This window comes from Mirounga angustirostris, unplaced genomic scaffold, assembly GCF_029215605.1.
Source record: "Mirounga angustirostris isolate CCGP_5_RB_7025 unplaced genomic scaffold, mMirAng1.0.hap1 SCAF_13, whole genome shotgun sequence".
In the NCBI taxonomy this organism is placed as follows: Eukaryota; Metazoa; Chordata; class Mammalia; order Carnivora; family Phocidae; genus Mirounga; species Mirounga angustirostris.
This window is the reverse complement of record NW_026991721.1, coordinates 5,176,543-5,204,363: the sequence shown is the minus strand read 5'-3', so window position 1 is coordinate 5,204,363 and position 27,821 is coordinate 5,176,543. Positions and strand designations below refer to the sequence as shown.

Genomic DNA, 27,821 nt, shown 5'->3' with positions numbered 1-27,821 from the left:
CAATGTAGATGATAAAGTAAGTCACTTGTCAACACACAGCAAGACTCCATGCAGCATTCGGCTTGGAATTTCTGACTTTCAATTGACAAGGACTTCTAGTGAATCCGCCTTGCAAGAGCCCTTGGCAAAGAGAGGCCAGCGTTCTATCAACAGGTTCTTTTTTCTTCCTCTTGAGTACTCCAGGGGGTGGGGCCAATTGCATTTCACCAGTTACTTAAGGAACCGCGGGGCTGGGGAGGGAAACTGGCTACGCTGTAACTGGTTTATTCCAGTTGTTTTCTATACTGGCCCTTAGAGAAGCTCCGGGAGGTCCCTGCCTAAGCCCCACTCCCACCTGTGGTGTCACGCTCCAGGGTTAACGGTGCGGGTTGCCCCACACTCCAACGAGCACCCCGTGGCACCAGCAAAGATGTCACCAGCGCAGGAGTGGCAGGGCTAACTCCGTTCCATTTGTGTTAGGATGATTTTGGTTGTGAGCCACGGGAAATAATCATTTACTGACTCAGTCAGCTGCGAGCTGGTGGATGCTTCTGACTTCAGGCTCATGCTCAGGCCCGCCCCACTCTCCCCTGCGCCACGCTCCCCAGCCCTCTGCTACCGGGACCACACCCCAAAAAAGCTGCCCCATGCAAAGCCTGGTCTCAGGCTCTTCCTTGTGGGGAGACCCAGCCTAAGACAGCAGGAGTAGGGATAGTAATACTTTTTGTGAGTTTTTCTGACATGGAGAAGGGGAGTAAGTGATACACTTAACTATTCTTTTTTAAAAAATTTATTAAATTTATTTTTTATTTTTTAAAAGACTTTATTTATTTGAGAGAGAGAGTGTTCTTGCATGAATTGGGGGGAGGGGCAGCAGGAAAGGGAGAAGTAGACTCTCCACTGAGCAGGAAGCCTGATTTGAGGGGGAGGTTCGATCCCAGGACCCTGAGATCATGACCTGAGCCGAAGGGAGATGCTTAACTAGGCTGACGCTTCACCGGCTGAGCCACCCAGGTGCCCCCACACTTACTATTCTTATGGGCATTTATTGGTGCAATCTTCCAATGCACAGGGAGATAGATATAGGGCAAGGTCCATGAGCCAGGGACTTTGTCTTGCTCCCTGCTGAATCCACAGCCCCACGAACTCAGTGCCTGGTGCTTAGGTGCTCAAGAAACATCTGTTGAAAGAGGAGGTGCCCTGCTGCTCTTCGCACCATCCTCCGGCTGTTCTCAGCAGAGGTTCTTCCTGAGATGCGCCGTTCCGGCCGCCCTCCCTGCTTTTGCCTCAGGAAGGCATCAGAACCTTGCGATCTGGTTTGGGAGCAGCCAGGACTGGGTCCGGGGCCCCGAGCTAGAGAGGGGCGCTCTACTGCCTCAGGACCCCCACGAGACAAGTCCTTGGCTGAGTTGGAACTCATCAGGTCCCCTGGTAGTTGTAGGGACAGCTCAGGTGCGGTGTTCCCTCCCTTGAGCCAGACTCGGGAAGCAGAGATCCTGGGATTAGAAAGGCATCTGGGAATATCCCAGGGGAAATGGGGAGGGCCAAAGATGTGGGTCCTGGGCGCCTGGGTGGCTCAGATGGTTAAGCGTCTGCCTTCGGCTCAGGTCGTGATCCCAGGGTCCTGGGATCGAGTCCCGCATCGGGCTCCCTGCTCCTTGGGAGCCTGCTTCTCTCTCTCTCTCTCTGTCTCTCATGAATAAATAAATAAAATCTTAAAAAAAAAAAAAAAAAAGATGTGGGTCCTAAACTAGCCCAGTGGTCTCTGACCACCTTCCCTCCGATCTGGTCGGTGTCCTCCGCGGCCCCCAGGACTGCGCGGGCAGAGCATGAACGACCGTTGGCTCTCAGAGCGCTCGCTGCGTGCCAAGTAGCCTCTCTGTCGGCCTCACAGCTGCCAGTCCGCACTCTGCACGAAGGTTCTAAGTAGCAGGACCAAGGTCTCTGAGAGTGTGGAGGAGCGAGGGCCTGACACCGGGCTCTTGCCGCAAATGCCCCAGATGGGGACTATAATGTGAGTGCCAGGAAGTGCTTTCGTGACTGCTGAGTCACCGAAGGGCTAGTCCACTAAGGACCCCGATCTCGTTCTCCCAGGTGTTCAGCAGAGCAGGTAGGGCGCAGCCAGGACCCCGGATAGCCTTGCCGAGGTTCGGTGTATCTGAGCACAGGGTTATTTTGGCTGCAGTCTGAAGGAACGTGAGGATCTCTGGTGCCTGTGGCCCTCACCTTCCCTGGAGCACGGCCGACACCAGCCTTCTGGCACTGAGGGGACACAGACCTGGAAGAGTCCCAGTGTCCCCAGTTGGCCCTGCTCCAGCAAGGCTAGTGATGACAGCCCCTCTGGGGTTTCCAGTTACTCTGGGAGGTTTGGGAAGATTATTCGGAGTGCTAAACAGCTTAATGAACCCGTCCAGGTTATCAGCTTAGGCGGGGATGCCTCAAGGATGTGTGTGGTCAACGCACCCCCCAACCCCCCCCCCCCCCCAGCAGCCCTCTCAACCCTCTGGGGAACTGTTGGTTGGGTTAAGCCATCAGCCCTTCATGCCCTGGTGAGCTGGGGTGAAGCCCCTGGCTTAGCCTTTGCTGCCCTAACCGAGCCCAAATCCTTGGTCATGCTGCAGATGGCAGGTCACTGGTGGGCACAGGGTGATGCTGGATTTAGCTCGAGAGGAGGGCAGGGCCAAGGGTGATCACATCAGCCTGCCTGCTCTTAAGAGCTGTCACGTACCCACGAAGTGGAGCTCCTGGTCCTGCAACGAGCCGTTATTAACAACTTGCAGCGACCTGTGAGCCCATACCTGATGCCCACCAGCCTCCCGGGGAAGTCACAGAAATGGGGCTGGTTTTCAGTGCGGTGCCGAGGGCGCCTTTCCTTTTGCCCGGCTGCAGGCTGCTGGACCCGCCCCACAGAGGGGCACAGGACAATCTGGGGGCTCTCCAAGGCTTGAACATGCCCCTCAGCAAGTAGTGTTGATCTGGGGGCTGCCACCCCCCTTGAGCCTCCCCCTGAGACCCTGCCCATGGGAGGCATCGGTCCCAGGGTGCCGGGTCCTGCTGGGAGAGATCATGACCTTGAGATCAAAACCTGAGCTGAGATCAAGAGTCAGACGCTTAACCGACTGAGCCACCCAGGCGTCCGTGGGTAGATTTTTATTTTGGCAGTCATTTTGGCTTTTTGTTTTGTTTTGTTTTAAGAGGTGGTTTTTTTTTTTTTAAGTTTATTTATTTATTTTTAGTAACCTCTACACCCAGCGTGGGGCTCGAATCATGACCCTGAGATCAAGGGTTGCGTGTTCCATGGATTGCGCCAGCCAGGCGCTCCTTTTGGCAGTCATTTTATTTTATTATTTTATTTTATTTTTTATTATTATTATTTTTTAATATTTTATTTATTTGACAGAGAGAGAGAGATAGCGAGAGCAGGAACACAAGCAGGGAGAGTGGGAGAGGGAGAAGCAGGTTTCCCACCGAGCAGGGAGCCTGATGTGGGACTCGATCCCGGAACTCCGGGATCATGACCCGAGCTGAAGGCAGACGCTTAACGACTGAGCCACCCAGGCGCCCTTGGCAGTCATTTTAAATTTCCAAGAATTCCTTCTTGTTCTGTTCTTATGTCTCCTAGCTGGGAAGGTCCTGTGCTACATTCATTGCCAGAAGCCATTCCCTCCTGAGCCGAGTTACTCCCCGGCTCTTGCACAAGCTCGTGGCAAACACCCCCGGGCTGTCAGCCCTCTTTGGGATTGCTTTGGGAGACATTCACCCGCCCAAGGTCATGTCTCCTTCCCCCAGGCAGCCCACATGCAATGACTGGTTGACTCGGGAGCATAAAGGCACAACCTTGTCCCAACTCAAGACAATCCTCCAGAACCATCCAGCTTCTACCTTTCCTGTGGGGTTGGCTGAGCTTCTATTGACACCCCACTGTAGCCCAATATCTCCCTCCACCCAATCCTGTCTTTCCTCTCTCTTCCCTAGGCGTAAACCCCAAGAGTGCTTCCTAATGAACTTCCCACATGCCGAACTCTGGCATAGAGTCTGCTTCCTGGGGAGCCCACGCTCTGATGGCTGGTACCAACAGTGGTCCGGGCAGCAGATGCTCGGTGGCAATGAAGACCTGTCACAGAGAGCTCCTGCCACAAGGTAGCAGAAGGATCCTACACTCTGACTGGGGGAGGGGACGGGAGCAAATGGGCTGGCAGCAGAAAAAACAGGAAGGTACCAACCAGCTGGCGAGAGGCATCAGGCAAGTGGGGAAGATGAGGGAAGTTGTCCCTACAAGGACAGTGGGGTTAAGGGTCCAATTGGTAAGGTTGATTGACCCTCTGGAATCTTAACTTGCTATGTACAAAAATATAATTCAGGGTTAAAAGTCACAAGGGACAAACAGAGATGTAACAAACTCATAAAACTCATAAAATAAACCACAGACAAAGATAAGTGCACTTGACAATATAGCTTTACATGATGGTCAACGGCACTACCACCCCTCTCTCGTAGACGGAGAGAACAAATGTACAAAAGAATACACACCTGATGTCAGTGGTGTGAACAATTATCTACACCCAACAGAAAGTCAACTCTTTCTGGAGTTATTTATTTATAAAAGCAACGTTATAAAAGCCTGAGGTCCACAGTCTGCCAGCCTTTGGTCTTGCTGGTGAATGAGCACACTAACGTCTCCCTCTCGGATATGAACCCCAGGCAACTGCAGAGAGAAGCGAGGATTTGGGGGAAAAAATAAAATTAGACAAAAAAGGGAGACACGCCCCCTGCTGGAGACCGATGGCTGTTTTGATACGGTGTGTGTGTCTGGTAGTGTGTGCAGGCGTACGTGTGCATCCGTGGAGGTGTATGTGGGTGCAGGTGTGTGTTCATATGTGTGCATGTGTGTTACACGCGACACGTGTGTGTAGCATGTGTCTGCGTGTAGGGGTGTGTGTGTGTGTGTGTGTGTGTGTGTGTGTGTGTTGGTGGAGGTGTGTGTTCACACATGTGTGGGCAGGACCAAGTATGACCAGAGGTGGCAACAGCAAGATGCCAGAGGGAAGCACTTTGTGTGTGGTTCTTACCCCTCCTTGTGTTGCTGAGAGGCTGTTTTTGCTCCATGCTGACCGTAGTGCAGGTTTCGCCAGAGTTATATTGGGGCTGCAAGACATCCGTTGGCTGAGGCACTGGGGAAAAGAGCAGAGACCACTGGCCTTAGGCTTTCCCTTCCGCACCTCCCCACAAGCCCCCAGGAGGACACATTAGAACCTGGGAGTCACCCCCACCCTGACAGTGTGCTTCCCCAAGGATCTGATAAAGCTGCAAAAGCAAGCCAGTGAAGAAAGGATGATCGTCTTTTCAACTAATGGTGCTGGAACAGTTGGACATCCACATGCAAAAGGATGAACTCCAACTCCTGTTTCACATCAGACATAAAATTCAAAATGGATCTCAGACATAAATGTGAAATCCCGAATTATAAAATTTCTAGAAGAAAGCATAAAATAATTCTTGTGGTTTTTGCATTAAACAAAGATTTCTTAGACACAACACCAAAACCACGATCCATAAATTTTTTTTAAAGATTTTATTTTTAAGTAATCTCTACACCCAACATGGGGCTTGAATTCAGAATGCCGAGATCAAGTGTCGCATGCTCCACCGACTGAGCTGGCCAGGTGCCCCATGATCCACACAATTTAAAAGCTGATAAATTTTACCTCATTAAAAAAGTTTTTTTAAATGATTTTATTTATTTATTTGTCAGAGAGAGAGAGCACAAGCAGGGGGAGTGGCAGGCAGAAGGAGAAGTAGACTCCCCGCTGAGCAAGGAGCGGGATGCAGGACTCCATCCCAGGACCCTTGGATCATGACCTGAGCCAAAGGCAGATACTTAACCGACTGAGCCATCCAGGCGTCTCTTTACTTCATCAAAATTAAAAACTTCAAAACTTAATAAAAAACCAAACTCTGTTAAGAAAGTGAAAAGACAAACCACAGACTGGGAGAAAATATTTATAAGCCTTATCCAATATGGACTATATCCAAAGTTTATGAAAAACTTTCAAAACTCAGTAATAAAAGGAACAATCCAATTAAAAACGGCCAGAAGATTTGAATAGACAGTCAACAAAGAAGATACATTCATGGCAAATGAGACTGAAAGTTGAAAGAACGTTCAATGTCATTACCCATTAGGGAAATGCACATTAAAAATCACAGCGAGACAACACTGCAAATCTCTTGGAACGGCCGGTCCAAAGCTCACAATCCTAGTGCTGACGAGGACCGAGAGCAAATGCAATTCTCATGCACCCTTGTGGAGAATGTGGAATGGCAAACAGTCTGGCAGTACTTTACAAGGTTAAACACGCTTGGCAGATGATGCAGAAATCCTTCCCCTTGTTTTTTACCCAAGGCAGATGAAAATTTATGTTCATTTAAAAACCCACATGCAGGGGCGCCTGGCTGGCTCAGTCCGTGGAGCATGCGACTTTTGATCTCAGGGTTGTGAGATCGAGCCCCACCTTGGGAATAGAGATTACTTAAAAAAAAAAAACCTGCATGCAAATGATTAAGGTAGCTTTATTCATAATTGCCCAAACCCCAAATATCCTTTGGGTGGTAAACAGATAGACAAACTGTGGTACATCCATTCCATGCAATACTATTCAGCAATAAAAAGGAAAGAAGTATTGATACATACAAGACCACGGATGAATCTCAAATGCATCATGCTAAGTGAAAAAAGTCGGACTCAAATGCTATTAGTTCTTCTAAAATGCTTATAGTTCTTCTGTAGCACTCTGTAAAAGACAAAACCCTAGGGTAAGAAAGCAGATCAGGGGCTGCTGAGGGCAACAGGAAGGGGGAGGGGCTGACTATAAAGGGACACAGGAAGTTTTTGGATGATAGAAATGTTCTCGATCTTCATTGTAGTAATGGCTTTTGTCAAGTTCATAGAACTGTATACTAAAAAGGATAATTTTTACTAAATGTAAGCCATATCTCAATAAAAAATCTTTTTTTAAAAAAGATTTATTTATTTATTTGAGAGAGAGAGTATGAGGGCGCACATGGCGGCGGGGGGGGGAGCGGGGGGGGGGCAGAGAGGGAGGGAGAGGAAGAGGGAAAGAAGCCCAAGCAGACTCTGTGTGCTGAGCACAGAGCCCCACATGGGGCTTGATCTCACGACCAGGAGATTCCGATCAGAGTCGAAACCAAGAGTCAGACACTCAACTGAAAGAGCCACCCAGTCACCCCTCAATAAAAAATCTTTTGATGTTATGTTAAGTGAAAGAAACCAGAAACTTACTAATTGATTGTACTTATGGGATATTTGAGAAAAGCAAAACTAATCTATGGTGATAGAAATCAAAAGCAGTGGTTATTTACAGAGGGTGGGGATCAATGAGAAGGTGCCCAAGGGGACTTCCAAGGTAATGGGTGTGTTGTGACTTGATTGGCCAGTGGTTACATGAGTACATACATTTATCACAATGCATCATACTGTATACTTAAAATCGGTACATCTTCCTGAATATAAATCACTTCCATTTTCTTAAAGGTACAGAAGTATTTTTTTTCTAAAGGCTAAGGAAAGATATTCCAAGTGAACATGAATAAAAAGAAAGCCAAGGCAGGAATCTTACTATGTGACTAACTGACTATGTGAAAAAATACAATTTAAGGTTAAAAGTCACAAGGGACAAAGATGTTATAAACTCATAAAATATAGCACAAAGGTAAATGCACTTGACAATATAGCTTTACATGATGGTAAGTGCACACTGATGGAGCTGTAGGGAGACACAGATAGACAACAGTAATACCGCACCTCTCCCGTAGACGGAGAGAACAAACGTACAAAAGGAATACACACTAATGTCAATGGCGTGAACAATTATCTACACTCAATAGAAAGTCAACGCTTTTTTTTTTTGGAGTATCTCTAAACATTTACAAAAATAAGCTATGACCTAGACCATAAATAAAATCTCAGTAAATTACAATGGGTAGATATGAGACTGATTGTGTTCTTTGGCCATAATGTAATAAAACTAGAAATAAAAACAACAGGGATGGAAGTTTTTCCCAATTGAAATTGATCACAATTATCTAAGAATTACAACTCAAACTGGGGTAGCTTAAAATTCTTAAAATTTAGAAACCAAATCAGGACTCCTGGGTGGCTCATTTGGTTAAGCGTCTGCCTTGGGCTCAGGTCATGATCCGGAGTTCTAGGATTAGGATCGAGTCCCACATCCGATTCCCTGCTCAGCAGAGAGTCTGCTTCTCCCTCTGACCCTCACCCCGCTTGTGCTCTCTCTCTCTCTCAAGTAAATAAATAAAATCTTTAAAAAAAATTTAGAAACCAAGTCATACATCATGAAATAATCCTTGAGGTGATGAGGAAATCATAAAGAGAAATGAAACATATGTATATTTGCATGAATAGAAGCATTACGTGTTCAAAGCAGTGGGACATAGCTAAGAAGTACTTTGAGGAAAATGTACAGCTTTAACTGTATTTATCAGGAAATAGAAATGTCTGAAATAAATGAGTAGATCATTAAAATCATAAAGTTGGGGGAAAATATCAGCACATTTGTAAAAGTAATGGCAATCATAAAGATGAGAGGAAGATAGCAAATAAGAACCAAAGACAATTTATTTTTTTTTAAAGATTTTATTTATTTATTTGAGAGAGAGCAAGTGAGCAAGAGAGCAAAGCAGGGGGAGAGGCAGAGGCAGAGGGAGAAGCAGGCCTCCCGCTGAGCAGGGAGCCCGATGCGGGGCTCGATCCCAAGACCCTGGGATCATGATCTGAGCTGAAGGCAGACGCTTAACCGACTGAGCCACCCAGGTGCTCCAAGAACCAAAGGACAATTTAGAAAATTAATAAACCCAAAAGCTAGTTCTTCATAAAATAGCAGATTTTTTCTGACAAAAATAATGAAAGAAAAAGAGGAGATGTGAATAACTTCTATTTTTTATAAGCTATTCCAGATAATAGAAAAAAGGGGGAACATTTCCCAGAAAATTTTATGAGGATAGTGAAATTTTGATTCTGAAAACCAGATAAGGACAAAACAAAATGAAAAAGAAAATGACCTGCTCACTTCATTCGTGAACAGAGATGTTAAAGTCCTAAACAAAATAAACTATATTGTATTAAGATAACACACCATGATCAAGTAGGTCTTATTCCAGGAATTCATTAGGAAATTTATCAATATAACTCTGCACACTGATAAAAATAAGTAAGAAAGAGCATGCGGTAGCATCAGACAATGTAGACAAAGCACCTGATAGATTTGTTACTTATGGTACAAATTCTTACTAAGCTAGAAAGAGAAGGGAACTTGTTGAATTTGATGCAGTTTCCATGCCAAAAATCCACAACAATTATTATGCATAATGGCCCTCAGCCCCCAGCCCAGACACCATGATCCAGGGAACGGTCAGCCGAGCCATGAGAGAGATGGGGGTGCAGATACAGGTGTCCCATGTTTTCATTCATGCCCATGATGTCCCTGTCCCGTTAAGATCAGAAACAAGATACTATGATTTAGCATCATTCTGGAGACCCATGCCCATGTGATAAAGAAAGAAAAAGCAATAAAAGGTGTAAGGGTTAGAAGGGAGGAGATAAAATTCTCATTAATTGCCATGATCATTTTCTTAGAAGAGCCTTGGAAATCAACACATTAACTACTGGAGTCAGTAAGAGATTCCAGCAACATTGCTAGATATAAACCTACCAGACCCATTGTACTTTCGGTGTATCTCTACATCTCCGATACCCAACTGAAAAATGAGATATTCGCAGCAGCAAGATATGAAGTACGCTGAACATACAAGAATATGTAAGACCTCTTGGTAGAAGACTTTAATAAAGACAGAAAAGCAAATCTGAATAAATAGAGAAATAGACCATAATGTAGAGTAGGATGACAAAGTTATGAAGACATAAGTTCTCTCCAAATTTAATTTAGCTTCTCTTTAAATGTAAGGCAATCCTAATCAAAATTCCAGTTGTATTTTTGGAAGAAATTTTATAAGTGTGCAATAGAATTTTTATAGATGAATGGAGATCCACAAATAACTAAGAAAACTTAAAAAAAAAAAAAAGAAGCTGGAGGGTGTGTTTTTCCCTACCTGATTTGTAAAACCATAGTAATTATAATAATAAAAAAAATGCAGTACTGGGACGCCTGGGTGGCTCAGTCAGTTAAGCATCTGCCTTCAGCTCAGGTCCTGATCTCAGGGTTCTGGGATCGAGTCCAGAATCGGAATCCCTGCGCAGCAGGGAGTCTGCTTCTCCCTCTCCCTCTGCTTGTGCTCTCTCTGTCTCTCTCGAATAAATAAATAAAATCTTAAAAAAGAATACAGTACTGCCACAGCAAGAGGCAGACAATGGAAGAGAACAGAGACCAGAAAGACAGGCCCAATGCCTATGGGAGTTTAACATGTCAATCAGACTGTTCAGTAGATGCTATAGGGGACGGGGGGTCTTTTTGTGGAGAAAAAGAAAACCGGATTCCTTCCTAACACCACATACAGAATGGCCTCTAGATGGATTCACGGTGTCAGTGTGAAAGCTCATTGACAAAGCTTAAAGCAGAGAGCAGAGGAAAATACTGTGATCCAGGGCAGACCTTTAAACCAAGTTTCAAAAGCACATAACATAAGCCTCCCCCCATCCCTTACCCCCAAAATACCTCCTGATGAATCTGATTACTCCAAAATTAAGGGGTTCTGTCCATTGAAAGGCCCCTTGGAGTTAAAAGCGTTGGCACAGTAGGTAAGGTATCTGTAATGTCCCCAATCAACGAGACACTAATATTTAGAATAAAGGAAGAACTGCAAAGCAACAGATAGCAGGGCAGCGAAGCCAATGGAGAACAGGATAGGAAGGGGCGATTTCCGCAAGGGGAAAACCTTCCTAACAAGAGACAAGAGACGTGCAACTGAAAACAACGGCACATCACCTTATACCTGTCGGACTGGCGCATGTTCCAGAGCCTCTAGGGTCACATGGTGGGGGGGCTCGTGGGGCTGGACAGACTGAGTCTGAAGAGCAGCAGAATAGCAGGGAGCATGCAGTGGGCTGGTGGGCTGGCTCTCCCCACGCGGATCAAGTGTGCCCAGATCCCGGCGAACCCACCTGCAGGAAATGAAAGGGGAATGTGAGAACATAAACGCACATACACACATAGGTAAATGCACACAAATGGGGGCGGGGTGGGGGGGCCTGGCATGGATGGGTGATGATAGAGGACTAGAAATTGGGAACCCATGTGCACACACACAAACCCCTGAGGTCGAGCACACAGGAACAGCCCGGCACCACCATGTGACCAGGCTGTGGGAGGAGAAAGGGACTGGACACATTTAAAATGAACTCTGGAAATCTCTTACGGTTCACAGGGCTCAGGGATGGATCGTGGGGGTAGGCGATTGCTTTCGCACACCCCAGGGCAAGCGGGGAGGTTGAGTTGGGCTAGTGTCCACTCGGAGAGGTGGGAAGGGGACGCAGAACTGGGGTAGCAGCGGGGGGGGTGGGGAGGAGGAGAGACACCAGCCAGAGCCACCCCTCCCCATCTTGCCCCCTACTTTAGTAGCCCAGCCGCAGGCCCCTGTCTCCACAGGAAGACCCTGAGGTCTGGCTGTCCCTGTGAGGCCCTGGAGAGCTCAGAGAAAGCCACTGTGCTGTCTGGTGAGATCCCAGTCCCTAGGAGGTGTGTGTGTGTGTGTGTGTGTGAGGGTGTGAGACAGCGAGTGTGTGAAAGGCTGGGAGCATGGGTGTGAGTGTGTCTCTGGAGAGGGGGAGTCTTTGGTGGGGCTTGGCTCTGGAGCTTGCTGCAAGGAGGGAATATAGCAGGAAGGGACTGTTCCTACTGTTTTTGATATAAAATTGCAACTGTGTCTTTGCTTTATTTTATTTATTTATTTATTTTTTAAAGATTTATTTATTTGACAGAGAGAGACACAGCGAGAGAGGGAACACAGGCAGGGGGACGGGGAGAGGGAGAAGCAGGCTTCCTGCCAAGCAGGGAGCCCGATGCGGGGCTCGATCCCAGGACCCTGGGATCATGACCTGAGCTGAAGGCAGATGTTAACGACTGAGCCACCCAGGCGCCCTTTGCTTTATTTTTCTTTGCTTTTTGTAGCATGATTTATTTTGCTCTTTGCTTTTTTTTTTTGCTTTTTGACTACCTGGCACTGGAAGGCAAATTTCAGGTTGCTTGTAGCTCAGGTCAAATAAGCAAATCTAGCTCTTCTGGAAGAAATAGAAGAAAGGAGTTTTGTGTGTTAAGGGATAAAGAGGGCATTGGCGGGACCCCATGGAAGAAATCTGGTGGTGGGGGTGGGGGCAGAGACCTGAAGCCCAGGCCCATGGGCCAGAAAGGAAAGGTTCTAAAGCCCAGGCACCACGTGCTGACGGTGACCTGGCTCAGCTTCCCATGGGCCAGATCTTTTGCCCCAGAGCAGTGCTTGTCCTTTGTCCCACCTCTGGCAGGGACAGTCCTGGAGGGTGCCACCCCTCTGCTCTACCTGCCAAGGGGCAGTGAGGAAATGATTGTTTTATTGTCCACACGTAAAGTTATCTTATATATCGGCGGTGGTTTTTTTTTTTTTAATATTTTATTTATTTATTTGTCAGAGAGAGCGCATGAGAAAGAGAGCGAGAGAGCGAGGGAGCGAGCACAAGCAGGGGGAGCGGCAGGCAGAGGGAGAAGCAGGCTCCCCGCTGAGCAGGGAGCCTGATGGGGGACTTGATCCCAGGACCCGAAGGCAGACGCTTAACGGACAGAGCCACCCAGGTGTCCCTGGTGGTGTTTATCAAGCTTCTTATCACCCCTAAAGAATCACTGTTCTGGCTGGGGGAGGGGGACAGTCAGAGAGGAAGAAAAACAGGGACACTGGAGAAAAAAAGGAGAACCCAGTTCTCCTGATCCCATCATTCTGCTGAGCTCCTCTGTGGGTTTTCTTCCTGACTCCTTGGCACAACCTCCCACCCCCACCCTCGAGTCTCACGGACACCTGGACTCACTAGACCCAAGAGAGGACACGGTGTCCTCCCAAAGGCTGCCTCTCCGCCCTGGTCCCCATCTCAGGGAAGGAGTGACCCCTCAGGCTCCCTTGAGGCTTCCTTCCCTATAGACACCAAGTCCAGAATCTTCCACCTTGATGTGTTTGGAGAGCTTCCGGAGGACCCAGCCCAGGCCAGCCCCAGTCTGAGGTCCTGCTCCCTGAAGCCTCAGCTTACTCCGCTGGCCCTGCAGGAGGGGTCTTTAGGAAAAGCTGCCTGGAGACCCCACCCCCCAGCTGTGCCCTCCATCACTGCCGTCAGGGGTCCCAGAGTAGGGCCCGAGCCATGGGCAAGGGGTTTCTGAGGAGGACAGATGGGGTTAAATAGCACTGAAACTCAGGCTGAAATGCTTTGCAATTGTCCTCAATCTTGATGACACAGAAGGACCCAGCTCAGTTGGTGCCATTGCGCGAGAAATGCCTAGCACTTGCTAATGTTACTTGTGAAAAGGGAGGGTCCGGTGCCCCTTCATCCAGATAGACTAAAAAAAAATAGCATTCTCATTGTCATTATTTTTAGTGATCTTTTACTTGTTAACAAGTGGTGCCTGTTCCCACTTATGGAAGTGAAACAGGCTCTATTTAAAATAAGCATGTTTTGGGTGCCTGGGCGGCTCAGTCGGTTAAGTGTCTGCCTTTGGCTCAGGTCATGATCCCAGGGTCCTGGGACTGAGTCCTGCGTCGGGATCCTTGCTCAGCGGGGAGCCTGCTTCTCCCTCTCCTTCTGCCCCTTCCCCCACTTGTGCTTTCTCTGTCAAATAAATAAATAAAATCTTAAAAAAAAAAGATATAAAGTAGAAGTCAAAACTCCTTGCTCATGGAATACTTAAATCTATTCAAAGATAAAAATAATCCTAAAATAATTTAATGAGATAGAATCTAAGAGTTCACAAAGTTGTGGCCACAGAGGAACTGGAACAATATAGAAAGGTGTGACAAAAAAGGTAGAAAAAGAGCTGAGCCCTAGTAAGAGGGGAATCAAATACACAGAATAGTAATAAAACCCTACGATGGAGGGTGGACAAAATGGGTGAAGGGGGTCAAAAGGTACAGACTTCAAGTTATAAAATAAGTCATGAAATGTAACGTACAGGGGCACCTGGGTGGCTCAGTCAGTTAAGTGTCTGCCTTCGGCTCAGGTCATGATCCCAGGGTCCTGGGACTGAGTCCTGCATTGGGCTCCTTGCTCCGCGGGGAGTCTGCTTCTCCCTCTCCCCCTGTTTGTGCTCTCTCTCTGTCAAATAAATAAAATATTTTTAAAAAATTAAATAAGCATGTTTTCGTTGAAGAAGTAAGGAAATTTAGAGGAAGTTGGCTAGTAGACAGCATCAGGGACATGACTATGACAAGAGCCATGAAAGTGGTATGGGTGTGAGAAACCAAGTTTGGAGTGTGAGCGTGTGCGTGAGCGCTTGTCTGTGTCTGTCTGTGGGAGCAAGTGTCTACGTGCAAGGTGCGGAACTGCATAAAGGACACCTCATCTATTTTTTAAGACTTTATTTATTGGGGGGGAGGGGCAGAGGGAGAGAGAGACTCTCAAGCAGATTCCACACTGAGGCTGAGCCTGACACAGGGCTCCATCTGATGACCCCGGGATCATGACCTGAGCCGAAACCAAGAGTCAGATGCCCAACAGACTAAGCCACCCAGACACCCCAAGGACACCTCATTTAACATGGAGTTGGAGGGTACCTGGGGCTTGCTCATTCGTAAGAGCATGCAACTCTTGATCTCCTGGTCATGAGTTCGAACCCCATGCTGGGTGTACAGATTACTTAAATTAAAAAAGCTTTTAAAAAATTAAGGGGTGCTTGGGTGGCTCAGTCAGTTGAACATGTGACTTTTGATCTCAGCTCAGGTCTTGACCTCAGAGTTGTGAGTTCAAGCCCCACAATAGGCTCCACGCTGGCAAGGAGCCTACTTAGAAAAAATAAAATAAATAAAAACAAGCAAATAAAATAATTTTTAAAAATGGAGCTGGGAGGCCAGAAGGGGGAGCTCTCATGCCCAACCGTGGGTCATCAATGGCACCCGGGGTAGAAGAGAAGGACCTTACATTTCTGGTAGGAAAAAGCCTATACGCAACTGTCCCAGCAGGAGGAAGGGAGATTTTTCTCCTCAACCAGCAACAGCCCAGTCGATGAGAAACTGCCATCACTCTGAGCTCTCCTTTCTTCCAACAGACTTTCTTTCAGAGCAACCCTTCCCTACTCCCTCCTTTTTCTCTACAGTGTTCCTCTCTTTTGTTCCCTGGCCTTGTTGTGCTTCTACCATAGCTTGCTTGTCCCAAATTGCAATTCTTTGCTATTCTTTAATAAATCCATTTTGATGGTAAAATAACTGGCTGTCTTGTATTTATGTATTTATTTGTAGGCTCCACACCCAGCATGGAGCCCAACATGGGGTTCAAACTCACGACCCTGAGATCAAGACCCGAGCTGAGATCAAGAGTCAGGTGCTTACCCCACTGAGCCACCTGGGCGCCCCAGGGCTGTCTTATTTTTAAGGTTTATGTTACTTGGTGATCAGAGGTGGGATCCAGAGAAGACTCCCAACAGCTCTAAGGCTGGGTGAGCAAACAGATGCCCATGCCCACAGAGCCCATTGACCTCACTGCTCTGTTGTGGGCCCTGGAGATTGAGGGCAAGTCTCTCCCAGATCCAAGCACTATGCCCCATGCACTTTGAGTGCTCCAGCTTGATTCAGGATCTGTTTATTTATTTTTATTTTTATTTTTTTAAAGATGTTACTTATTTGAGAGAGAGAGAGAGAGAGCAAGGGGCAGAGGGAGAGGGAGAAGCAGACTCTCCACTGACCAGGGAGCCTGACGTGGGACTCCATCCCAGGACCCTGGGATCATGACCTAAGCCCAAGGCAGACGCTTCACCGACGGAGCCACCCAGGCACCCCTCGGGATCTGTTTAAAGGCTTTGTCCTTTCTGGTGAGTACTCATTTTTTTGAACCTCTAGTTTTGAGTAACAGGATCCCTGCCCTCTAAACTCTTTCAAGAGAGCCCTCCTGCTAGGACCCTGGCCAGCTTTAGGTTTCAAAACCATAGTCCCTCTTTCCGTGCACTTTCAACTAAATGGACTAACTTAGCTAAAGATAATTTAGAGCTTCAATGGCCAGTATGGAAGCTTTCAATCTCCCGAACTTGTTTTTCTCAAAGCTAAATTGGAAAGCTACAGCTCCAAATTAAACAAACTGAATGGGATGCCTTTTTTTAACTGGTACCTTGAGGCTTCCAAATGTTTGCAGGATTCTAAAATTGCCTCTTTGCAAAATACCATTTCTAAATTAACTGAGGTAAACAAACAATTGAAAGAAGTCAAATGGCCTCTTTTTTCTCTCCCCCATCTTCTTGGTCTCTGGAGGTGTAACAGCCCACCTTGTGCTCAGGCCCCACCTCTGGGGCCATTTTCCTCTATTTCCTCTTCACCCTGCCTCCCCTCCGCCCCCTCCCTGATTCTAATCCTTTCACTGAATTTCCCTTTTCCTCCAAAACTTTTCCCACTCCCTCTTCTTCTGAACCTATTGAAACCTGTCCCTCTGAAGTTAAGTCTTCCAACTAAACCCCAAATTTCTTATGTTCTCTGGACTAAAGCTGAATTGCAAGTCATAATTAAAGAGTTTCCCAAAGGGGCGCCTGGGTGGCTCAGCTGGTTAGGCGACTGCCTTTGGCTCAGGTCATGACCCTGGAGTCCCGGGATCAAGTCCCGCATCAGGCTCCCTGCTCGGCGGGGAGTCTGCTTCTCCCTCTGACCCTCCCCCCTCTCATGTGCTCTCTGTCTCTCATTCTCTCTCTCAAATAAATAAATAAATCTTAAAAAAAAAAAAAAGAGTTTCCCAAAGTAAAATGGAAGAGGAAGGAAAACTTGCAAATTCATTCTACAAGGCCAGCATTACCCTGATATCAAAACCATATAAACACATTAAAAAAAAAAAAAGAAAACTATAGGTCAGGATCTCTGATGAATATAGATGCAAAAATCTTCAACAAAATATTAGGAAACTAAATCCAGTGACATATTTTTTTAAAAAATCATTCACCATGATCAAGTGGGATTTATTCACAAATCAAGTGGGTTCAATATTCACAAATCAATCAACATGATACATCACATCAACAAGAGAAAGGATAAAAACCATATGATCATTTCAATAGATGAAGAAAAAGCATTTGACAAAGTAAAACATCCATTTATGGTAAAAACCCTCAACAAAGTAGGTTAGAGAGAACATATCTCAACATAATAAAGGCTATATCTGAGAAACCATCATAGCTCTCATAGTCAATGGTGAAAAACTGAGAGCTTTCCCCCTCATATCAGGAACAAGACAAAGGTGTCCACTCTTACCATTTTTATTCAACATAGTACTGGAAGTCCTAGCCACAGCAATCAGACAAGAAAAAGAAATAAAAGGCATCCAAATTGGTAAGGAAGAATAAAACTTTCACTATTTGCAGATGACATAATACTATACATAGAAAACCCTAAAGACGCCACCAGAAACTAGTAGAACTGATAAATGAATTCAGTAAATTGCAGGATTCAAAATCAACATACAGAAATCTGTTGCATTTCTACACATCAATAATGAAGTAACAGAAAGAGCAATTAAGAAAACAATCCTAGGGACGCCTGGGTGGCTCAGTCCATTAGGCATCTGCCTTTGGCTCAGGTCATGATCCCAGGGTCCTGGGATTAAGTCCCGCATCAGGCTCCCAGCTCAGCGGGGAGCCTGCTTCTCCCTCTCACTCTCCCTCTGTGTTCTCTCTGTCTCTCTCAAATAATAAACAAAATCCTTAAGGAAAAAAAAGAAAACAATCAAAAAAAAAAAGAAAGAAAGAAAGAAAGAAAAGAAAAAGAGGAAGAAAACAATCCCATTTACAACTGCACCAAAAATATCAAAATACATAGGAATAAACATAACCAAGGAAGTGAAGACCTGCACACAGAAAACTGTAAAATACTGATGAAAGAAACTGAAGATGACACAAACAAATGGAAAGACTTGCCATGTTCATGGGTTGGAAAAATGAAATATTGTTAAGGTGTCCATACTACCCAAAGCAACCTACAGATTTAATGCAATCCCTGTCAAAACACCAACAGCATGTTTCACAGAAGTAGGATAATATTAAAATTTGTATTCAGCCACAAAAGACCCTTAGCAGTCAAAGCAATCTGGAAAAAGAAGACCCAAACTGGAGGTAACAAAATTCCAGATTTCAAGATATACTACAAAGCTGTAGTAATCAAAACAGTATGGTACTGGCTAAAAAAAGACACAGAGATCAATGGAACAGAATAGAGAGCCCAGAAATAAACCTACAATTATATGGTCAATTAATCTTTTCAAAGGAGGCAAGAATATGCAATGGGAAAAAGGCAGTCTCTTCAAAAAATGGTGTTGGGAAAACTGGACAGCAACATGCCAAAGATTGAAACTGGACCACTTTCTTATACCATACACAAAAAAATAAACTCAAAATAGATTAAAGACCTAAATTGAGACCTAAAACCATAAAATCTCTAGAAGAAAACATTGGCAATAATCTTTTTAACATCAGCCATAAGAACATTTTTCTAGGTATGTTTCCTTTGGCAAGGGAAATAAAAGCAAAATTAAACTAATGGGACTACACCAAAATAAAAAAGTTTTTGCACAGCAAAGGAAACCATCAACAAAACAAAAAGCCCACTGAATGGCAGAAGATATTTGCAAATGATACACCTGATAAGGAGTTATCCAAAATACATAAAGAACTTATAAAACTTGGGGTGCCTGGGTGGCTCAGTCATTAAGTGTCTGCCTTTGGCTCAGGTCAGAATCCCAGGGTCCTGGGATGGAGCCCGGCATCTAGCTCCCTGCTCAGCGGGGAGTCTGCTTCTCCCTCTCCCTCTGCTACTCCCCCTGCTTGTGCTCTCTTGCTCCTTCTGTCAAAATTAAAAAAAAAAATCTTTAAAAAAAGAACTTACAAAATGTAATGCCACAAAAAAGACAAACAGTCCAATTAAAAATGGGCAGAAGCCATGAGTTGACATTTTTCCAAAGAAGACATACAGATGGGCAACAGACACATGAAAAGAAGATGTTCAACCTCACTCATCATCAGGGAAATGCAAATCAAAACACGATGATATATTACATCACAACTGATCAGAATGGCTAAACTCAAAAACACGTGAAAAAACAAATGTTGTGAGGATGTGGAGAAAAAGAAACCGTCAGTATACTATTGGTGGGAATGCAAGTTGGTGAGCCACTGTGGAAAACAGTATGAAGGTTTCTCAAAAAATTAAAAATAGAATTACCATATGATCCAGTAATTCTACTACTGTGTATTTACCCAAAGAAAATAGAAACACTACTTTGAAAAGATATATGCACCCCTGTGTTTACTGCAGCATTATTTACAGTAGCCAAGATATGGAAGCAACCCAAATGTCCACCCATAGATGAATGGATAAAGAAAATGTGGTATACACATACAATGGAATATTACTTGGCCATAAAAAAGAATGAAATCAGGGCACCTGGGTGGCTCAGTCGGTTAAGCATCTGCCTTCAGCTCAGATCATGATCCCGGGGTCCTGGGATCTAGTCCCGAGTTGGGCTCCTTGCTCAGTGGGGAGCCTGCTTTTCCCTCTCCCTCTGCCTGCCGCTCCCCCTGCTTGTGCTCTCCCTCTCTCACTGTGTCTCTCTGTCAAATAAATAAATAAAATCTTAAAAAAAAAGAAAGAAAAAAGAGACAAAAAACCAGACTCTTAAATATAGAGAACAAACTGGTGGTTGCCAGAGGGAGGTGGGTGGCGGGATGGGTGAAATAGGTGAAGGGGATTAAGAGTACATATCTCTTGATGAGCCCTGAGTAATGCATAGAATTATTGAATCATTATATTGTACACATGAAACTAATATAACAATGTATGTTAATTATACTTGAATTAATAAATAAATAAATACAATTTAAAAACTATTTCCTCTGGGGCACCTGGGTGGCTCAGTCAGTAGGACATAATCTTGGGGTCATGAGTTCAAGCCCTATTGGGCGTAGAGTTTACTAAAAAAAAAAAAGATTTCCCCAAAGTAACTAAGGACCCCCATAGGTTTGCTGAAGAATTTAACATGGTTATGCAAACTTACCCACCTAGCTTCTCAGATTTGTATCAATTAGCCCACCTGCTTGTTGGTGAGGGCCAGGGCCAACATTGGATGAAACTTGCCCAGTGGGAAATCCCAAAAGGGATTTAGAGAAACAGACGCCTTTTGGCAAGATGCTAGAACATTCGCTGGAAATTTCCACCAAGCAATGACAATAGCTTTACCTAAGCCTGTTGATTGGAACAAAAGTCAGACTTGCACACAAAAGCCTGATGAATCTATTCATAACTATTGCAACTGACTGCAGATTGTTTTTTTAGGAAAATTTTGGTCTTCCTCTGGCTGTCAAGTCCACTTGGGTAGCTTTTTTTTTTTTTTTTAAGATTTTATTTATTTGACAGAGAGACACAGCGAGAGAGGGAACACAAGCAGGGGGAGTGGGAGAGGGAGAAGCAGGCTTCCTGCTGAGCAGAGAGCCCCATGCGGGGCTCGATCCCAGGACCCTGAGATCATGACCTGAGCCGAAGGCAGACCCTTAACGACTGAGCCACCCAGGCGCAAAAGGGTAGCTTCTAATTCTGTTTATTAACGTGCTGAATTAGGATCATTCTCTTCTCTTTAAAAGGACCAGGATGGAAAGGGAAACCATGTCCACTCCAGATCTAGTTAATTTAGCAGATCAGCTTGACTGCACTATGGATGATTTGACCAAAACAAAGACCACAAAAATCCTTACTTTTCAGCTTCAACAAATGGAGAGGCCTCTACACAAAACCAAAACCCTCCTGATGTCTGGTACTATTGCAGAGAGTCAGGGCACTCGGAGAAAGGACTCCTACAAGCTTACGTACTCCAAGCCCCTCAACCCTGTAGCCAGCCTTCCCAGGGTCGCAATCCCCAATGATGGGCTCTGAGCAATTACAGGGGCTCTTCCCCACCCTCCCTCTTTTTTTTTTTTTAAAGATTTTATTTATTTATTCATGAGAGACAGAGAGAGAGAAGCAGAGGGAGAAGCAGGCTCCCAAGGAGCAGGGAGCCCGATGTGGGACTCGATCCCAGGACTCTGGGATCATGACCTGAGCCGAAGGCAGACGCCCAACCATCTGAGCCACCCAGGTGCCCTCTTCCCCCCCACCCTCCCTCTTAATCAGCTCAGAGAAATAACTCTTCAGATTGGGAATGTCTCTCTCTGTCCTTATGGACCCTCGAGCTATGCTCTTGGTGCTCAATCCCCCTGCTATAAAGCAGCCACTGGCTTGGAGTATGAAAACGACTCAAATAGTGGGGTCTCTGATAAACCTCAACAGGTTTCTGTCTCTGCCTATTCCCTTCTGTTTAGATCCTCTAAGAGATACCCACCCCTCTCTCCTTAGTTCCTCCACCCTGACTCACTTACTGGGCCCCAAGATCTCTTAGAAAAATATTAGGCTGGACTATTCTCCCAAAAAGGGAAACAATTCTAGAATTTGACAGTAGCAATCAAAGTAGCCAAACAGGTGAATCAAATGACCCCTCAACATCTTTTATTTGCTCCAACTCTGACGGCACTGGGGCTAACTCCAAGGACACTGGTCAGTCACTGTCCTCTTTACGGGCCAAGCCTTCAACTGATATTGGCAGAATTCACAGTGCACCATTAAGATTGAAACAGATCCCTCAAAACCTCTCCCCAGAATGAATCTATCCTATACGTAAAAAAAGTCCCTTCAAGACATCAGGCCCATAATAAAATAAAGCTCAGGGCCTCACTATCCCCTGTACTAGTCCCTGTAATACTCCTGTTTTATCTGAGAAAAAAAGCCCAGTGGTCAAGAATGGAGGTTTGTCCAAGGATGGAGGTCTGAGCCATAACCGGTAATGTTATCTCTCACCACCCTGTTGTTCCTAATTCCCATACTTTAGTGGCTTTCATCCCCAATGAAAGAAAATTTTTCACTATGATCAGTTTCTGTGGCACCTTCTTTAGTATCCCTGTGGATAAGGCCAGTCAATCTCTTTTTGCCTTCACTTGAGAAGGAAGACAATACACCTGGACAGTAGCGCCCCCGGGTTTCACAGAACGTCCTTACTTTTCACAGAACTTAAAAGGCTGATTTGGATGATAAGAAATTTTCTGTACACTCTACTTTTTACAATATGTACATGACTTGCTTCTCTGCTCTCCTTCTCAAACCTCTTCAAAGGAAGACAGCATCCACCTGTTAAGACTTCAAGCCAAAGGGACGTAAATTCTCCAAAGAAAAATTGCAGTTTGCTCAAACCCAGGTTCAATTTTTATGGCACCCGATCTTGGAGCAGGGGTTGCATTTAGATCCAGTTAGGCTTCATGGCATCTTGAACTCCCCCAAATCCAAGACTAAGCACCAACTGCAAGGTTTTCTCAGGCTAGCTGGCTATTGTTGAAATTGTATTCCAAACTTTTTACTGCCCAGCCCCCTACAAAACAAAAAAAACTGGTTCTATTATTTGGAAAGATCAGGATGACACCCCTTTTGAGACTTTAAAGAGAAGGGTGTTTTTTTTTTAAGTTTATTTTTTATTTTTTAGTAATCTCTACACCCAGTGTAGAGGGGTTCGAACTCACAATCCCAAGATCAAGAGTCACATGCTCTTCTGACTGAACCAGCCAAGAGCCCCTAAAGAAAAATTTAATAAAGCCCCCTGCCCTTGGCCATCCTGATTATCACCTTCCTGTTTTCCTTTTTGTATGCAAGAAAGAAGGGAATGCTCCCCCCAAAACATGGGACAACCGTCGACCCATTGGTTCATAGGGTATGGTAGCCAATAGCTGGACCCATGGCTTGAGAATACGCCCTTGCCTCCGAGCTATTCCTGCTGATGCCCTTTTAGTTAAGGTCACTGCCGAAATAGTCATGGGGTCCCCTCTAACCGTCCCGTGCCCCCTACAGCAGAAGCCCTCCAATTCTCCTCATGCTCAACACCTTCTGGCCAGTCGCCTCACCTGCTATGAAACCGTCCTGCTAACTGCTCCTCATGAAGCTCTTTCTCACTGCAATAACCTCAACTCTGCTACTCTCCCCCCTTTCACTGATGAGACCCCCTCACCCCTGCTTGATGCTGATGGATCACCCTTTTGACTCCCCATGACAACTGACAAGAAACTCCTTGAACCAGCGTAGAGTTGTTTGTGGTTTACGGATGGTTCTTATTTAAAGGATGAAAACAGTAAACACTGTGCTAATTGCAACTCTTTCTGAAGTCACGGGGCAGCACCTTGGTCTTTGGCCCCTTCGGCCCCACAGGCTGGGTTACATGCCCTTTCTCGGGCTTGCAAACCACAAGCATTTACACCAACAGCTGGTATATTTTAGGGTTGCTCATGACTTTGGAATATTACGGAAACAATGAGGCATCCTTACCTCCAGTGGGGATAAAATGTTAAATAGCTCCTGTGTCCAAAATGTATTAGATATTGCATGCTTGCAGCTGCTCTGGCTGTTAGTAAGGTTCCTGGGCAGCTAGACCCAACACCCTGGAGGCCAAAGGAAACCACCTTGCTGATGTTTCTATCAAAAGTGCTCAAGGAAGGGGCGCCTGGGTGGCTCAGTCGGTTAAGCGTCCGCCCTTTGGCTCAGGTCAGAATCTCAGGGTCCTGGGATCAAGCCCCTCGTCAGGCTCCCTGCTCAGTGAGGAGTCTGCTTCTCCCTCTCCCTTTGCCCCTCTGCCTGCTCTTGCTTTCTCTCTCTGTCTCTCTCTCAAATAAATAAATAAATAAGATCTTTAAAAAAAATGCTCAAGGAAACCAAGAGCTCAACCTCTGTCATGGTCCAAAGGGATGCTCTTCCAGATGACAATCTAGAAAAAATTGACAAGAGATGCCCAACAACTGGCCCCAGAGAGGGGAAAACAATATAGGAAATGTAATAATCGTTGGTTTGATAAAAAGAGATGACTTTGCCTTGAGCCAAATACAATCCAGTCCTGCCAGACACTCTAAAATTCCCATTGCTAACCATTGTACTGCATTAAATTGTTGGTCTATTGATAAAATGATAGCCTGTAGGAGCCGATACTGGCAGGGAAATATTAAAATGCCCACCTTGCTTGTCCCACCTGTCCAAAATACAGTGCTGGGAAGTCCATCCATACCACCCCTGGACATTTAAAATTGCCAAATGGACCATTCACAGTCTGGCGAATGGATTTTTATTCGGCTTGCCCCGTCCCATGGGTATAAATATGCTTTAGTCACGGGTGGCCTGTTTTCTCACTGGACTGAAGCTTCCCTTGTAGACAGGCCATGGCCTCTTTTGTGGCTAAAATCCTATTTTAAAAAGGTTATTACTACCCGGGGGGCTCCTCCGATGCTTCATAGTGGTCGGAGGCATTTACTTCACTGGGCAGGTGTCCTGACAGGTTTGTGCTTTCGCCAGCCCAATAGCTTTCACCGTGCTTGCCGTCTTTAGTCCTCGGGCCAGTCAACACACTAGGGCATCATTAAGACACAACTGGCAAAATTTGTAAAGACCCTTCCAATACCTTAGCCCAAAGCATTGCCCTTCGTCCTTCTAAATCTCAGATCTGTCCCTTTTGGAACTCACAGACTTTCACCCTTTGAGATAGTCACAGGATGTCCAATGCACTTGGCCCCTGCCTCCTTCGATCCACAGCTAGTAAAAGGAGATCTACTTCCCAATACTATAAAGGCCCAATGGCTTCTATTGAAAACAACCACGCTTTGGTTGATCAATCTCTTTCCAGCATGTTCCCGGGAGATGAAGACGTTAAGCCTCGCACCTTGCAACACAGAGATTATTTTCCTCTACTGGAAAAGACACCTCTATGATTCTCTTCAAGCTCACTGTGGGGGACCCTACCAGGTACCCTTAGCTAGCCCGGGTGTCCCAAACTTCAGGGAATCCACTCCAGGATTCACAGGTCACATCTAAAGAAAGCACCAAAGCCCATTTGCACCTGCACATGGATGGGTGACCTAAAAGTAAAGCTTTCCAGTATTTGAAGCAGATGACGCCTGGTAGACAGCTTCCCCAAGGTGAGTGGGCCGGGCCTGTGTGTACTTGACTCACTGTTGTTTCTTACTCTATTTTCTCCCTCTCTTCCTCGGACAGATAAGGCTCTCATCCGCATTTCCCAGCCATTGCAAAAAAGGCAAAATCGTCAGGTTTGTCCCCAGAAACCTCAATCCGTGTATGACAACAGTGATCCCTTAGTTCACTCTTCGAGTAATTTTGCTGGAATCCCAAATGCCACTGTACGCCTAGATTGTTCCTCGGGTGCCTTTGTAAGGTTAGCGCCCCAAACCCACCTAACCCTAGTCCTTGCTTCTATTTATTTATTTATTTGTTTATTTGTTTATTAAAGATTTTATTTATTTATTTGAGACAGAGAGAATGACAGAGACAGAGAGCACATGAGAGGGGGGAGGGTCAGAGGGAGAAGCAGGCTCCCCGCTGAGCAGGGAGCCCGATGCGGGACTCGATCCCGGGACTCCAGGATCATGACCTGAGCCGAAGGCAGTCGCCTAACCAACTGAGCCACCCAGGCACCCTCTCCTTGCTTCTATTTAATCCAGCCCTGGGTTGGGAAAAAAGATGTCTCAAATATATATTATATAATATATATAATACACACACACACATATATACACACGCACACACGTATACATAGGACACTGCAGGGTGACCAATATAAATAGGGCCATTTGTAAGTTTACTGACATACCCATAAATCTAGGTAGTCTTTCACTATGTAATTAAATAGAGTATCTAAGTCTTGGCTGAATGGTGCTAACCCTTCTATATGGGCCGATGGGTCCACAGTGCTACTACTTACGAGGGAGCCCTCTGCATGTCCCCTGGCTACTCCTCTAAATGTGGAGGTTTTGACAGTGATGTCTATGCTGGGGCAACTCATTGTCTTGACAGCTGGAGGATAGAAGGGCCCTGTGCTCTTGCTGTGTTGACCGGTCTAGTTTCTTTCCACGACAAATCAGAAGCCTCTCATTGGTCTACCCCATTGGTTTTCCACAGCTGCCTTAAACAGGAGCTCCCAGGAGATGGATGTGATTCTGGGTTTCTAATCATGTTTTCACTGGCCCTTGTTCTCTCCCTAATAGGACGCCTGCATGGCTCAGTCATTAAGCGTCTGCCTTCGGCTCAGGTCATGATCCCAGGGTCCTGGGATCGAGCCCCACATCAGGCTCCCTGCTCCGCGGGAAGCCTGCTTCTCCCTCTCCCACTCCCCCTGCTTGTGTTCCCTCTCTCAATGTGTCTCTGTCAAATAAATAAATAAAATCTTTAAAAGAAAAGAAAGGAAATCTCTCCCTAAAAAAAAAAAAAAGAAAAAGAAAGAAAGAAAGAAAAGAAAAAGAAAGAAGGAAAGAAAGAAAAAGAGAAAAAAAGAAATCTCTCCTGAACATCAAGAGGGCAGGCCAATCCCACAGCCAAAAGAGTGGCAGCCAGACAACTTGTTGCCTAAGGTGATTTGAGACAACCCCATAGCCCTTATTTACTTGCTGAACAAGGAAGCATCTGTGTGATTGCAAACACCACCTCTTGCCGCTCGTGGATAAACTCTTCAGGGCAAGTAGAAACCCAGTTGTACGAAATTAGGGAACAAGTACATTGGCTACAGTAAATTTCACCTGAATCTCCATCGTCCTTTCATGTATTCTTGGGCTACCTTCAGGCCTAGGGTCATGGCTCAGACCCATCTTACAATTTAGAGTTGTCATGTTGCCTTTAATTATACTTTGTATAGTTTAATTATGCATTGTGTGGTTTAATTATACTTTGTATAATTACTTTTAAGTTTTGTAGCTTTCGCCTGTCCAATCATCATAGAAACGATGTACCCAATAAGGTGGTGTTATTCAATGCTTTGAAATGATTTCCAACGTGCATGACCTTGAAAAGATACAGACATTAGATGGGAAATGCCTGAGTCCTCCCTCCTACCCCTCTTTGTTACCTGCATGTGGCCTCAGTGGTTTCGGATCTGTGTACTTTCCCTCTGGTGTGGGACAAGACACCCAGGAAAGGCCCTTCCTGTCACCGAGGGACAAAAGTCGCTGGATTTGGAAAACCTGACTCTTGACCAGGGATGCTTGGGGTGGGGGTGGGGGTGAAGATCTTGATCAAAAGGGGTAAATGTGAAATTCAATAAAGAAGACCTCATTTAAGGGCGCCTGGGTGGCTCAGTTGGTTAAGCGACTGCCTTCGGCTCAGGTCATGATCCTGGAGTCCCGGGATCGAGTCTCACGTCGGGCTCCCTGCTCAGCGGGGAGTCTGCTTCTCCCTCTGCTTCTCCCCCCTCTCATGTGCTCTCTCATTCTCTCTCTCTCAAATAAATAAATAAAATCTTAAAAAAAAAAAAAAAAAAAGAAGACCTCATTTAAAATGGGGTGGGCGCGGGAGGGGGGGCTCTCACCTAGGACCAGTCCTCTTCAGTTGCAGACGGCAATGGGAAGACAGACTCCCATTTTACTACCCCGGGAGGAGGAAAGTAGAGATTTTCTCCTCCCTTGCCAATAGCCCAGCCAATGAGGAACTGCCACACTCAGCCAAGGACAGACCATCGCCCCCTGCTTTCAGAGCAGCCCCTCCTGACTCCCCCCCCCCTCTAAATTAGCGTTCCTCTCTAATCCCCTGGCCTTGCCTGTGGCTTT

The 27,821-nt window shown here is 45.7% G+C and overlaps 1 long non-coding RNA gene across 3 annotated transcripts; it reads right to left on the bottom strand.

Moving 5' to 3' along the window:
• Positions 1-4,547: 4,547 nt before the first annotated feature.
• On the bottom strand, positions 4,548-27,727 carry LOC129046338 (uncharacterized). Of its 3 annotated transcripts, none has more exons than XR_010406770.1 (5): positions 27,584-27,727; positions 10,959-11,134; positions 6,671-6,770; positions 5,049-5,150; positions 4,548-4,684 (listed from the first exon to the last, which is right to left on the bottom strand). It is a non-coding gene; the product is annotated as an uncharacterized LOC129046338 (long non-coding RNA). The 3 variants fall into 3 exon arrangements; XR_008507425.2 differs by having other exon boundaries at positions 10,966-11,134; XR_010406771.1 differs by lacking the exon at positions 27,584-27,727 and adding an exon at positions 14,154-14,289.
• Positions 27,728-27,821: the final 94 nt, after the last annotated feature.